Below are 13,329 nucleotides of genomic sequence, written 5' to 3'. Positions count from 1 at the left end.
CAGCCTGTTCTGCCCTTGCGTTGCACTGCTGTGAATGCGGGTGTGACTCAGATTTATCAGATGCCTTATTTGTCTATAAGCATGCTGATAAGCTAACGAGAGATAGTGGAAACCTTCCTGATTATGAGAAATTATGACACATGTCTTAACCAATTAATGTTGCTGACTCTGCCCAACAGTTTAGCTAATCTGAAAAAACAATCTGGTGTACCCACTGAACCCTATTGTCTGCGCATCTAAAACCGAATGTTATTACATGCTGATGTTGCTATGAATGTTATTACAATATTATTGAATGTAATAAAAAAGAGCAGATGCATGCTGTTCGTTATTGTTTTCATTTTCCTTTCCTGTGTGCAATACACTTCAGCTTGAAGTCAGCGCTCATCTTTTCTTCACCTGTGTCCACGTCTTTTTGTTTTGTTTTTTTTTATCTCTACATGTAGCTACATCACGAAGTCATACAAGCTTGCTTCTAAGCTTAATATAATGTGTATGCAAAATATGGCACTTTATGAAGTGCATTATAAGGTTTGATGACAAGTCTGAAGTGTTGCTTTGTATGACAGCCGTTAATTAGTGTTATTTCTTGCACCAGAAGACCGCAATATCAATAACAACCAGTGTACCTACTTGCAACAAATAGTCTTTGTCTTTTCATGCCTTTCATGTCAAATGGTCTTTTCATGTAATGCATCATCTATGAGAGGTTAGTAGTCACAATTAACTGTTCTTTCTTTAATTATGACGATTGGCCTGATGTGACCTTTTATTCATGCTACAGGTATAAACTTCTCTTTTTTTCCGCAAAGATGGTGCAGTGTTTTTACAAAATTGCAAATAGATAGACATATATTTAACTAGGCATGTAAATCTGGAGGCCTTAGGAATACTTAGTCCCAAATTCGTGACTTAAGGGGTGATGGCACAGGTGAAGCAGGAAATGAGGAAGAGGCCCGACACTGACAGGAAGACGATGGCAGTGGCATGACAGCAATGGCGTAATGGAAAGCAATAATCAATAGATGGAGTCATGCAGCAAACTTAGTTTCCAGCTCTTAACTGCAGTAACAATGACTGCATTAAACTCACGTTGCAGGGCATGATTCTGGGTTGCAGACCCTGGTGGCTTGGGGCTTGACTGTCGGGTTGCAGAGGTCGTCAGACACCTTTTCAAATGTGGTTGCGCTCGTACAGTAGACGAGGCGGGTCTGAGCACCTGAGAAAGCAGACCGCAAAAGGCAATTAAAAGATGCCAGCCCATAATGATGTTACAAGGAGAGATAGTTATTGCATGTTTTGGAAGAAGACAGCATTGACGCACTCAGGACTGCTAGTTGAGAAGGAATAATTGCGCTTTAGCTCTAAGACTATGGCTTCCTGAGCAACGTAGCATGCACCACTAAGCAGTTCCTCGTGTTTTATGTCAGCTGTAGCCATACTGGGCCGAAATTTGCCGCACTTTTGTTCCAATATCATGTTTATTATGCACACGCGACAATTTAATATAGTTGAATACTATTACAATATTATTCGTACTTATGAACAGTTATTATTTGATTAAAAAACCTAATTGAATAGAGGGATACTGGATTGTTATTCACAAGTTTCAGATATTTGCCCACCCTTAAACTTATCAAGATAGGTGAACTGCCATTGAGAGATTATGTTAGCATGTAAGATGTAAGTTGTTAGCATGTAAGTTGTTACCATGTAACATGAACATTGCGAGTAGGAGCAGCTGTGCACTTTATGAAAAAATATTCACACACCTCCCCCGCAGGTCTGTGTGCATTCTCCGAAGTCTCCCGAATACCAGTTGTACATGTCCGGCTGCCGCTGATTGACACTGCGAGGCACCGAGTATTCATACGTGATGCCCCGGTTTTTCTCCTGGTACAGAAGCTGCACGAAAAAGCCATTCTCGCCAATCATCACTGGAACAAAAACTACAGTTGTTTCTACACAAGCGTACTACAAAACTACAAAGGAAAGACACCCAAGTCTCCAAGATGAAAACTTCGTGCTTTAAGAAAACCTTGTCCAAGTGATTCCTGCACTTTTTAAGAGTGCTGCTTCTTGACAAAGTTGGAAATGCATAGTGTACTGGGCTGTGATTTGAAGACAAGAATCAGAGTAAGACACAGGGTTAAAGATACAACACATTGCAACGACTGGAGGTGCTCACTGATGTTTTTAAAATGGCGCATAATCAGCTGCCACAAGGATAAATGTGCGCGTGAAGTTATAGAGGTGAAAGCCTTAATAAGCAAAGGCGCCAAGTGTATGAGTACACCATCAGTTCTGATTTTTGCAAAAAGAAATTTCCTTTTATAACTTGTCAGTAAGATGGATAGTTTGCACCATGTAGCATCATACAATGATGTACATGTACAGTGACGTGCAATATATGACCTGCAATACAAGTGCCCATGATGAAAGGGACTTCAAGGCTGCGCAGTTACAGGTTAACTTCCACACCTACACACAGCTTCAATGAGCAGCACTTATGAAACCACTCTTTAGCATGTCAGACCTACCGCGCAGTCCTGTAGCCCCTTCGACCACGAACAAGGGTGTTGCAAGCCATATTGCACGCGACTATAAATACATACATATATGAAAACCGGAAGTTTAAATGAATGTCAGTTGCTAGAGCACTCCTTTGTGTTTACCTTTGTGCCTTACTATGTCCTCATCTTCAGAGTGCACACCAGCACAGTGTGCAATTCTCATTCCTATGCTTTGAATGAATTGTTTAGAAAAGTGTCAGGATGGCTTTTCTGCAATGAACACTGCCGCAGACATGACTGCCAACATGTTGGTAAAATTCTCATTAATGTGCAGCTGGTGCATCGTCCTTGGTTTGTTGCATTCCTTCCCATTATATTAAACTCACGAAAGCAAGCACAATGCAAGAGCAAGAACAAGCAAGAACGCTGCCCAGTAATCACCATTTTAACAATCTGCTGGCCAACATTGTTTGTGAAATTGGTGCCTGTTTTGGTGAAACATAAGCACAAGTACTACCAGCATATATAATTTTTCAGGAATGTCACAGACCGATCGAGCGCAGTGTAGTAATATTGATGACGCAAAGCTTCTTCGAGTTAGTGAGGAAGCAGCGGTAGCGGACGACATAAGCACAGTCTCGCGGCCTGTAGCTGTTAGCTTTCTGCACGTCAAGGAAGAAGACGATATGTAACGCTTGTCGAAAGAACAATGTTGATGAGAGATATGTGAAAAGAGGTGTCTGACAAGTATGACACGTATCTGGGTAGATTTAATGCCTTTATACCCCTTGTGTCGGAGTAGCGGCAAATTGGTGGGGCAGATTATTCATGCTGTAGCGTCCCAGCAAAAGAATGAGGCACAGTGCACGTGCAAGAGCAGCCCACTAGGAAAGCATAGTGTATGATGCGATGTTCGGCCTGCGGAGATGATATACGGAGGCTGATTAAGCGACGCGCAATAAAACTTGTAGAAACAACGTCAAAAACTTTTATTGCACCAACACGTGCAGAGGGCAAGTAAGGCTGATTCTTTTTCCAAGTAAGATGTACTTCTGCCAGATCAAAGCCGTCACCTGCCTTTTCGATGTTTATGGAAAGTATCAATTACGATTACTGCGCATTATTCCCAATGACACTGTAGCTTATTGATGCGAAAGCATCAAAAATCCCATTGAGTGCCTTTATCCCACAGTGCCTTTATGGTGACTGTCACTGCTGCACACTAAAAAGCCTGCAGTTATCCAGCTTTGACGATCATGTCTTCCAATTTAATTCAGCATTGGACAAACTGGGCTGTAAGATGACATTTATGTAGAAGGTATGGGCACTGGTCGACTTTACAGCAAACAGTTTCATCATAGAATTACAGGGTGTCTACCAAGTTGACATTTCCAAATTCCTTGAGTGTTCCAGATTTTCCCTGAGTGCCTTTGCAAAATTCCCTGAGTGATGCAGAACTGTTTCATGTCAGGACGAGCTGAAACCATATCACCCGATGCGGTCACTCTCTAGTAAGCATAAAAAAGAACGACTTAATCCAATTTGAATACTAAGGAGTAGTGTTCATGTTATTCAAGAAAAAAATAAAAGGGAGGGGTTAGTAAAACGCACAGCCAATAAAATGTCTTCGAAAGAAATTGCAAATCGAGTCGAACATTTTCAAATATGAATAAAAAAGGAAATGCATACAAAAGCTAATATTTTCGAATATGAGCCTGGACGGTCCTCGACAGTCCTGGACGACCAATCAAAGAGGCGCACTCTCTCCGAGATCAGCCCCGTTTTGATATCATCATATCCGTTATCAGCCCAGGGCCGCCATCTTGTAGCGATGTCTGGCGCTCGATTCTATGCCAGTCTTATCATGCACCGCTCACGGCCGGCCGATCCAATTGGTAATGGAGGCGGCGCGATGCTCTGGCCACTGACCAAGCGAGATAAGACATTAGCATCGGGAAAGACACCGCTACACAATAGCGGCCTATTTTACTGTTTGTCTCCAGGATCAGTCCATCTAACTTGGCGAAGAACCGACTGAGCAGACACGCCAAACCCCGTGGAGGAAGGGCAAGGAATCAAGGTTGATTTGTTTTATTTCAAAAATTATGCGCTTGAACGCGTATATCTGTTGTAGATAGATAGATAGATAGATAGATAGATAGACAGACAGACAGACAGACAGACAGACAGACAGACAGACAGACAGACAGACAGACAGACAGACAGACAGACAGACAGATAGATAGATAGATAGATAGATAGATAGATAGATAGATAGATAGATAGATAGATAGATAGATAGATAGATAGATATAGATAGATAGATAGATAGATAGATAGATAGATAGATAGATAGATAGATAGATAGATAGATAGATAGATAGATAGATAGATAGATAGACAGACAGACAGACAGACAGACAGACAGACAGACAGACAGACAGACAGACAGACAGACAGATAGATAGATAGATAGATAGATAGATAGATAGATAGATAGATAGATAGATAGATAGATAGATAGATAGATAGATAGATAGATAGATAGATAGATAGATAGATAGATAGATAGATCAAGAGACTGCCCTTCGGAAACTTACGTGTCTCCTGCCATCTGCCGGCGAGCCTAGCAGCAAGAGGACCGCCGCTAGGAGCACAGCTCCCCAACTCCTGCAAATAAAGAATGAAAGAAGTTTAAAAACAAACGAAATTTTGGGGGCAGGGGAACAGTAAGTGAACAATAACACAAAACAACATATCAGGAAAATCATACAAAGTGTAAACAGGGAATACAAGAAAATAACCCTACTACAAGAAGCGTCAAGAAGAACATGCCGAGCAATGTTAGTTTATTTGGTGTCGGGCCTACACACCAGGCTTCAGGCACGAGTGGGAACAGAAAGAAATATGTTGCGATGAATAAGACAAATAAGGACGAAAAGAAGCTGCAAACCGAGAAACAACAAAGCGAGGCGCACTCCAAGCACATATACAGAGGCACGGCAACCAACAGAAAGAAAGTAAACAGAAACGACGTACAAGGAACACCTTTGTGAGCATGCATTCACGGATTGCATCCCGCAAGAAACAATGCAGAGGAACAACTAAACAAGATGGGAAAGATATAATCCCCGATACGACTTTTTTTTCACAGTGCGGTCGAGCAGACGCATACTTCAGTTTCACGCCTGCCCTCTGCGGGCACATGCAATGGGTGGGGGTCGCGGAGCGTTCAAGAAGGCGATTAACTCGCGAGAGAGCATGTAAGTGTGGCGGCAAACCGCAACATGCCTAATCCTCGCCGCTTGAATTCCACCTGGTCCGACGTGACAGATGTCCTCATTCTGTCAGTAGCCCGTGGCTTGGCCCGCAAGCTGCGCTGGACAAGCGCTGTCCTGGATGCACACACGGCCTTGAACTTCGACAGGCTTCGACAGGCGACAGGCTTCGACACACAAGCTTTATGCCCGACTAAGCATCGATATTGAAACAAAGAAGAAACGTACCCCCGCTGCTTTCAGCGAGATTAATAATGACAGATTATTACCCGTCAGAGAGAAACGCAATTTTGCTTTCGAGAAAAACAAGTTCACTTTCGGTGCGCGCGAAAGACGCTGAAGCAAGACTCTGAAACAAACGTCGTCTTTTGGAGTGGTTTAGAAACATACAACCACGGAGGGAAGGAAGAACTGGGAAGGAGCGTTACGCATCGAAAGTGAAGGCAAGAAAAAAATGTGCTGCCCAGCACGTGATATTGTCGCGGTAGGTTTTAGTGTCTTCCGCCGCCGCGCTGAGCGCACGCTCTTCTGAAAGGACAACGTGCGCGGCAGCAAAGTGCGCAAAGTGATTTATTCCTCTGCTTGTGAGTGTAACTTGAAATTAAAGACTTTAGTCAAAACTTGACGTTGCGAATTTTCGAGTGCACTCGTAAGTTTCCGTTTATGCCTGTTAATTACGAAGAAATTCTGTTTTTTTTTTGTTACCCTGTGGTCCGTATCCTTTTGGTCACGGGTGTACACTGCAGCCACGTTTTCTGCGACCAACAGACTGACTACAGGCTGTTTAGGGTCATTTTTTCTGCTGTGTTTTGCATAGGGTTCCAACGCCCTGGGCAGTGAAGAGAACCCTCGCATTAAGCATTAAGAGGTCGGGGGGCAAAATGGGAAAAACACCCGTGTACTTAGATTTAGGTGCCCGTTAATGAACCACAGGTGGTCCAAATTTCTACAGTTCCCCACTACGGCGTGCCTCATAAAGAAAGTGGTTTTAGCACGTAAAACTCCAGAATTAAATTTATTTTATTTAGGTCTGGAGCCTCAGGAAGTGCCGCAGGAATTGAACTACACAGCCCCGCCCCGTAAAGTCGCAGAGCATAGCCAGTAAACTTTTGACAAAGACATGCGAACGGTGATGTCCTCCGAGTCGTTCATTTGTGACTGAGACAACTTATGTGAAAAAAAGACATTAATGCCGCCAGAGATAACAACACACAGAGAAACCACAAGAAAACAAAACAAAATCCACATGACCTTCTACATGAGCAAAGATGCGGGGTTGACGCCTCGAGGAGAGTCAGTTCGTTCTCCGTGAGCGCAATGAATGCAAAGCTCACACTCGTTTCGCCCAGTTCTTCTGAGGCTTCAGCCTCAATAACCTCTCTCGTAGGACGGTTATTGCTTCGTACAATTCTGCAACTATCAAGGTTGACAAGCAGATGTCTTAACGGTGTCGAGCGAAGGTTCTTTTTTTTATGTTTCCCGCTGTATCAATTTTCCCTTAAGCTGTCCTTTATGCAGCAGTTGGCTTGTCCAATTTTACTGTTAGACGACAGCGAAAGAAAACTCGCCACTCCTTCAGCACAATAAAAAGACCCACATGAGTGGCTTTTCTCATAGCCACTATGCACAAGAGATTGGATTGTATTGTAAAACTTTATTTGTGCAACAGATGTAGGGAAGTCTTTAAGCCTTCCCAGCTAGACGACGGCCAGGAGTCCTTGGACCCTAGCGGCGGTTTCGGCCAGTCGGACGGTCTTCAGTTGAATCTCCGGATCGGAGCTGAGTAATAAGGTCTCCCATTGTTCTAAAGACTTTATTCTTCCCTCAGAGGGAGCCTGTGGGCATTCCCACAGAATGTGATTAAGATTAGCCCTGACTTTACATAGCTTACACTGACTGGAGTACTGTCCCGGGTAGTAGAGGCTGCACGACACCAGGCTTGGACACGAGTTGGTTTGCAGGTGACGCCAAGTGGAGGCCTGGCTCTTGTTTAAGGATATATCAGCCGGAGGATATTTAACCCGCCCTAGTCTGTAGTGTTGTGTAATCTCTCTGTAACACACTAAGCGGTCCCGCCCGGTGAAGCCTTCGGATAGCCCAACAGCTCGGAATGTAAGTCCTCGAGCTAATTCGTGGGCCGCCTCGTTCCCAGCGAGGGAGGCGTGCGCAGGTGCCCAGATTATTTCAATTTTCCTGCTATCTCTGCAGGTCTGCAGGATTCTGTTCGCCTCGGGAGAAATTCTGCCTCTGGCAAAGTTCATCACCGCAACCTTAGAGTCGCTGACTATAATTTTGGCTGAAGTACTTGCAATTGCAAGTGCTATAACAGATTTTTCTCCAATCTGAGAGCAATCCGTCGGAACTGTGCCACTGGCTATCAATCTAGTTTCAGCGCTCACTACAGCTAGGGCCAAGCGGCCGTTGCCATAGTCTGCAGCATCAACGTAGAGCACGCCCTTCGAGTTTTTGAAACGCTTCTCAAGAGCCTCGGCCCGTTTCTCTCTGCGTTCCTTGTGATGGATTGGGTGCATGTTTCGAGGTAGTGGTGGGATTATTAGTCGGTTCCGCACGCTTCGCGGCAGGTCGACTTTGATGTCTTCCTGCCCCTCATAGTTTATGCGTAGCCTAGCTAGGATTTTCCTGCCCATAGGGCTTCCTGCAAGTCTCTCATACTGCCAGATCCTCACTGCTTCAATAATCTCCTTAAGGGTGTTGTGGAGCCCTAGAGCTAAAAGCTTTTCATTTGCAGTGCGGATGGGAAGCCCCAGCGCCTGTTTTATACTTTTACGTATGATGACCTCAATCTTCTTCTTCACGAATGACCTAAAACTGAGTAAGGGAGCAACATAAGCTATTCTACCTATAACAAAGGCCTGGACTAGCCTAACTAGATTCGCTTCTCTCATCCCGGACCGCCTGTTGGCAATCCTGCGGATCAGCCTCATGGTCTGCACTGCGCAGCCGTCTAGTTTCCTTATTGTTTCGCCATTAAAGCTGTTGGCGTGCAGAGAATTCACATTCCTAAGCTTGCGCAGTTTTGCAATGAGTTTGTTGTTACAAGTTGGTTAAATTTCTTGCTTTGCAAGTTTAGTGTTTTACGCGTAATTGTTAGTTTGCAAGTTTCATAACTTTAATCACCGCCTGCGTCTAGTTCACGCTATGGTTTACAAAAGGTTGCATCACGAACTCGCCAAAACTGCCGTGTTGGCGTCTTACTGCAGATGGTTTTCACAGGGCCACCCAAACGTTGTGTAGAGGACCATTCGCAAGAGCGCTTTGAGTACCACCGGCAACACCGACACTTGGCAGGGTGACGACAATGTCGATGACTGACTACGTCGGTCAGCCGTCGACGATGACGTGGACGAAAACGACGACGTCACAACGCAAAGCAACATCATGAGACCCATGGAGTGTCTACCACAGCACTGTTTAGCATATATGAATTTCTACAAAATACTACACGAGAGAACTCTGGCGCTACAATCGTTCGGCTACTATGAAAATCACTGGTAGTACACGGATTTGCCTTTTATTCGTACTTGTGGCTTCAAACGTTCTCGTGGCGTTATTTATTGCGCTCTACATTTCTAAATGGCCTAGTGCTCGTAGTTTTGTGAATACAAAAGAGCAAATAATATCTGCGCGCCTGCATAATCATTCCATTGTATTATCGGTTTGCAAAAGACACGAAGTCGTTCGAAGTAAGAAAGATGGAATTCGCGCAAATCCACGCACTGCCAGTCACTCCCAACTTGGGGTGACAGCCTGGACCACAGTTCCGGACATTCTCTAATTCCGCCTAATTGTCAGCTCCGATTAGCCCAGACGGCTGCTACAGCCTCAGTGATTGGCTCGATATGTCACCGTTACAGATTTACAGAATTACAGGTTCTAGAAAAACTGGCCACCCTGCATACGCAATGCCTCATGATTTCGAGCGTACCGGAATCTTGGAACAACGCTAACATAATCCTAATCCATAAGAAAGGGGACGCCAAAGACTTGAAAAATTATAGACCCATCAGCTTACTGTCCGTTGCCTACAAAGTATTTCCTAAGGCAATCGCAAATAGAATCAGGGACACCTTATGGCGTTTTTCACTGGTCGATTCGGAGCAGTATTTCTTGCTCCGCGGCAACGAATCCGAATTTCACTGGTCGATCTGGAGCGGGTTCGCGCGTTCCACTGGTCGTTTCGGATCAACTCGCTCCGCGCCGGATCGCTCTCACTTGCTCCGCCGACGAGGCGCGGATTCGGGCGGAAATAGCTCGCGTCACTTCCGTCTTCAAGCGAAATCGGTACCCGCTTGGTACGCACAACATTGTGTTGCTTCGCAAAATGGCTGCGTTCGGTGCTGCTGTAGCGCTCGCGAGCGATGAGAGCTCGGACGACAGCGATTACGAAGTGACGCAGGTGCTGTACGAAGACTTCTGTGCACGTTGTCCATTCACAATCCTTGCGGGCGCGACATGGAAATGACGGACTATGCGACTGCCACGGTCAAATTACACACGGGGAACGGCGAGTTTGGTTGCCGTGGAAACGTACAGAACGGAAGTAGGGCATGGTGTTCGGAACCGGTTCGTGCGACGTGTACGCAGACTTCCTGTGTGATCCGCCGCGGAGCGTTCTTGCGCTCCACTGGCCGATTCGGATTTGTGAAACCCGAGCGCTCGCTCGAGGATTTCGGCGGCCGCTCCAGATCGACCAGTGAAAAACGCCATTAGACTTCTGTCCACCAAAGGACCAGGCAGGATTCCGTAAAGGCTACTCAACAATAGACCATATTCACGCTATAAATCAGGTGATAGAACGATGTGCGGAATATGACCAACCCTTATATATAGCTTTCATTGATTACGAGAAAGCGTTTGATTCAGTTGAAACCTCAGCAGTCATGGAGGCATTACGGAATCAGGGCGTAGACGAGCCCTATGCAAAAAATACTAAAAGACATATATAGCGGCTCCACAGACACCATAGTCCTCCATAAAGAAAGCAACAAAATCCCAATAAAGAAAGGCGCCATGTAGGGAGGTGCTATCCCTCCAATGCTATTCACAGCGTGTTTAGAGAAGGATTTCAAAGACCTGGATAGGGAACAATTGGGGATAAGAATTAATGGAGAATACCTTAGTAACTTGTAATTCGCTGATGATATTGCCTCGCTTAGTAACTCAGGGGACCAATTGCAATGCATGCTCACTGACCTGGAGAGGCAAAGCAGAACGGTGGGTCTAAAAATTAATCTGCAGAAAACTAATGTTTAACAGTCTCGGAAGAGAACAGCAGTTTACGATAGGTAGCGAGGCACTGGAAGTGGTAAAGGAATACATCTACTTAGGACAGGTAGTGCCCGCGGATCCGGATCACAAGACTGAAATAATCAGAAGAATAAGAATGGGCTGGGGCGCGTTTGGCAGGCATTCGCAGATCATGAATAGCAGGTTGCCATCATCCCTCAAGAGAAAGGTGTATAACAGCTCTGTCTTACCAGTACTGACGTACGGGGCAGAAACCCGAAGGCTTACGAAAAGCGTTCTACTTAAAGTGAGGAAGACGCAACGAGTTATGGAAAGAAGAATGATAGGTGTAACGTTAAGGGATAAGAAGAGAGCAGATTGGGGGGAGGGAACAAATGCGAGTTAACGACATCTTAGTTCAAATCATGAAAAAGAAATGGGCATGGGCAGGACATGTAATGAGGAGGGGGGATAACCGATAGTCATTAAGGGTTACGGACTGGATTCCTAGGGAAGGGAAGCGTAGCATGGGGCGGCAGAAAGTTAGGTGGGCGGATGAGATAAAGAAGTTTGCAGGGACAACATGGCCACAATTAGTACATGGCCGGGTAGTTGGAGAAGTATGGGAGAGGCCTTTGCCCTGTAGTGGGTGTAACTAGGCTGGTGATGATGGCGATGATGGTGACAGAAGTCGCCATTGTGGGTGAATCGGACGATGTCCACACTAGCACCCCTGGCTGAGCAGCCATAGATATATACAGTATATATATATATATATATATATATATATATATATATATATATTTGCTCCCGTATATCCTATAGTATACAGGACACTTCCCTCCGAGTAATGTTTTGCCGAAAATTATGCGTTCATAAACGCTCTAGTGTCATGTGGCAGTCGAATTCTGCCATCACGACATGGGGTGCGTGTCCCAACTCTTGTTAGCATTGAAAACCGCCTTCTAATTTAAGACTTTAAGAAGAAAGTTTCGAGCTCGAACAATCGTATGCGCTTGGAAGACTTCTGCTAGCTATATTTGACGCCCCGTCACATCGATGAGAGAAAGCTAAGAAACGTACACAATGTCTCCGTTTTTTTGCATTTCGCCAGTGCGAAAATATATGACACACACCGTAGCTTACAGCAGGCGCGTAAAACGCTGTTTTCGAGCTCGCAGCGCTGGCTCGTTGGTATTTCGCGTTGCGTTATTGATAACAAGGTCGCAGTTTCGAATCCATGACGCACAGAATGTAAGAATGCTCATGTACCAAGACTCGTGCGTATGTCATAGAAGCTCAGGCAAGTCAAAATTAACTTGGGGACCCCGCACTCGGCCATAGTTTCTTTGCCCGTGGGTTGCTTTGAGGCGGTAAGCCCAAATAGTCAAAAAGACAATATTCGGCCGCTAGTTCCACGATGAGTATATATATATATATATATATATATATATATATATATATATATATATATATATATATATATATATATATATATCTTCCAACCCACGGCTCAGAAGTCGAACTGAAGTAAGCCTGTCAACACGAGCATTAACTAGCGAATCTAGAGTGCTAAACAATAACACATTGCCCTGTCTCAAAACCATTCAAGACTTTCCAAAGTGAAGGACTTTTTTTATGCTATATTTACGTGTATACGCTGCGGCATAGTCGAACGGGACGACATAGGTTGACGCCCTGGCTTTAGTTCTTCTATGCAGGCTGGCCTCCATAACCTTTTCTAATTATTGTGAATAAGCTGTGGAGGGTGCGAATTAACGTTACCTTGATTCATATTTCAGTTTTATTAATGGCTAAATTTGAGAACGCAAAAAAAGAAACGTTCATGTGCTTAGATTCAGGTACACGATAAAGAACACCACGTGATCAACTTTATTGCGAAGCTCTCCAATTCATATTATAGGGTTTTACATGCCAAAACCACGATCTGATTATGAAGCACATCATAGTAGGGGACTCCAGATTAATTTTGACCACCGGAAGTTTCTTCACGTGCACCTAAATCTAAGTATACGGGTGTTCTTTTTTTTCTTTCTACATTTCGCTTCCATTGAAATGCGGTCGCCATTCGATCCCACGCACTCGTGCTCAGCAGCGACTTCTGTAATGTGGCGTCTCACACACCCAAGTAGTTGCTATAGGAACAGCATAATAAAATAGATCCACATAAACGTACGATAACGGCCTTACATTATGGTCGCGAATACTTGGCGGCGACGTTTAAAGAGAATCCATGTGACGGGTCACTGTGGGAAAGTGACGCTCGATAA

Source organism: Dermacentor variabilis, chromosome 7 (genome assembly GCF_050947875.1).
Source record: "Dermacentor variabilis isolate Ectoservices chromosome 7, ASM5094787v1, whole genome shotgun sequence".
Lineage (NCBI taxonomy): Eukaryota > Metazoa > Arthropoda > Arachnida > Ixodida > Ixodidae > Dermacentor > Dermacentor variabilis.
The sequence above is the reverse complement of the archived record's forward strand: the minus strand, read 5'-3'. Positions refer to the sequence as shown.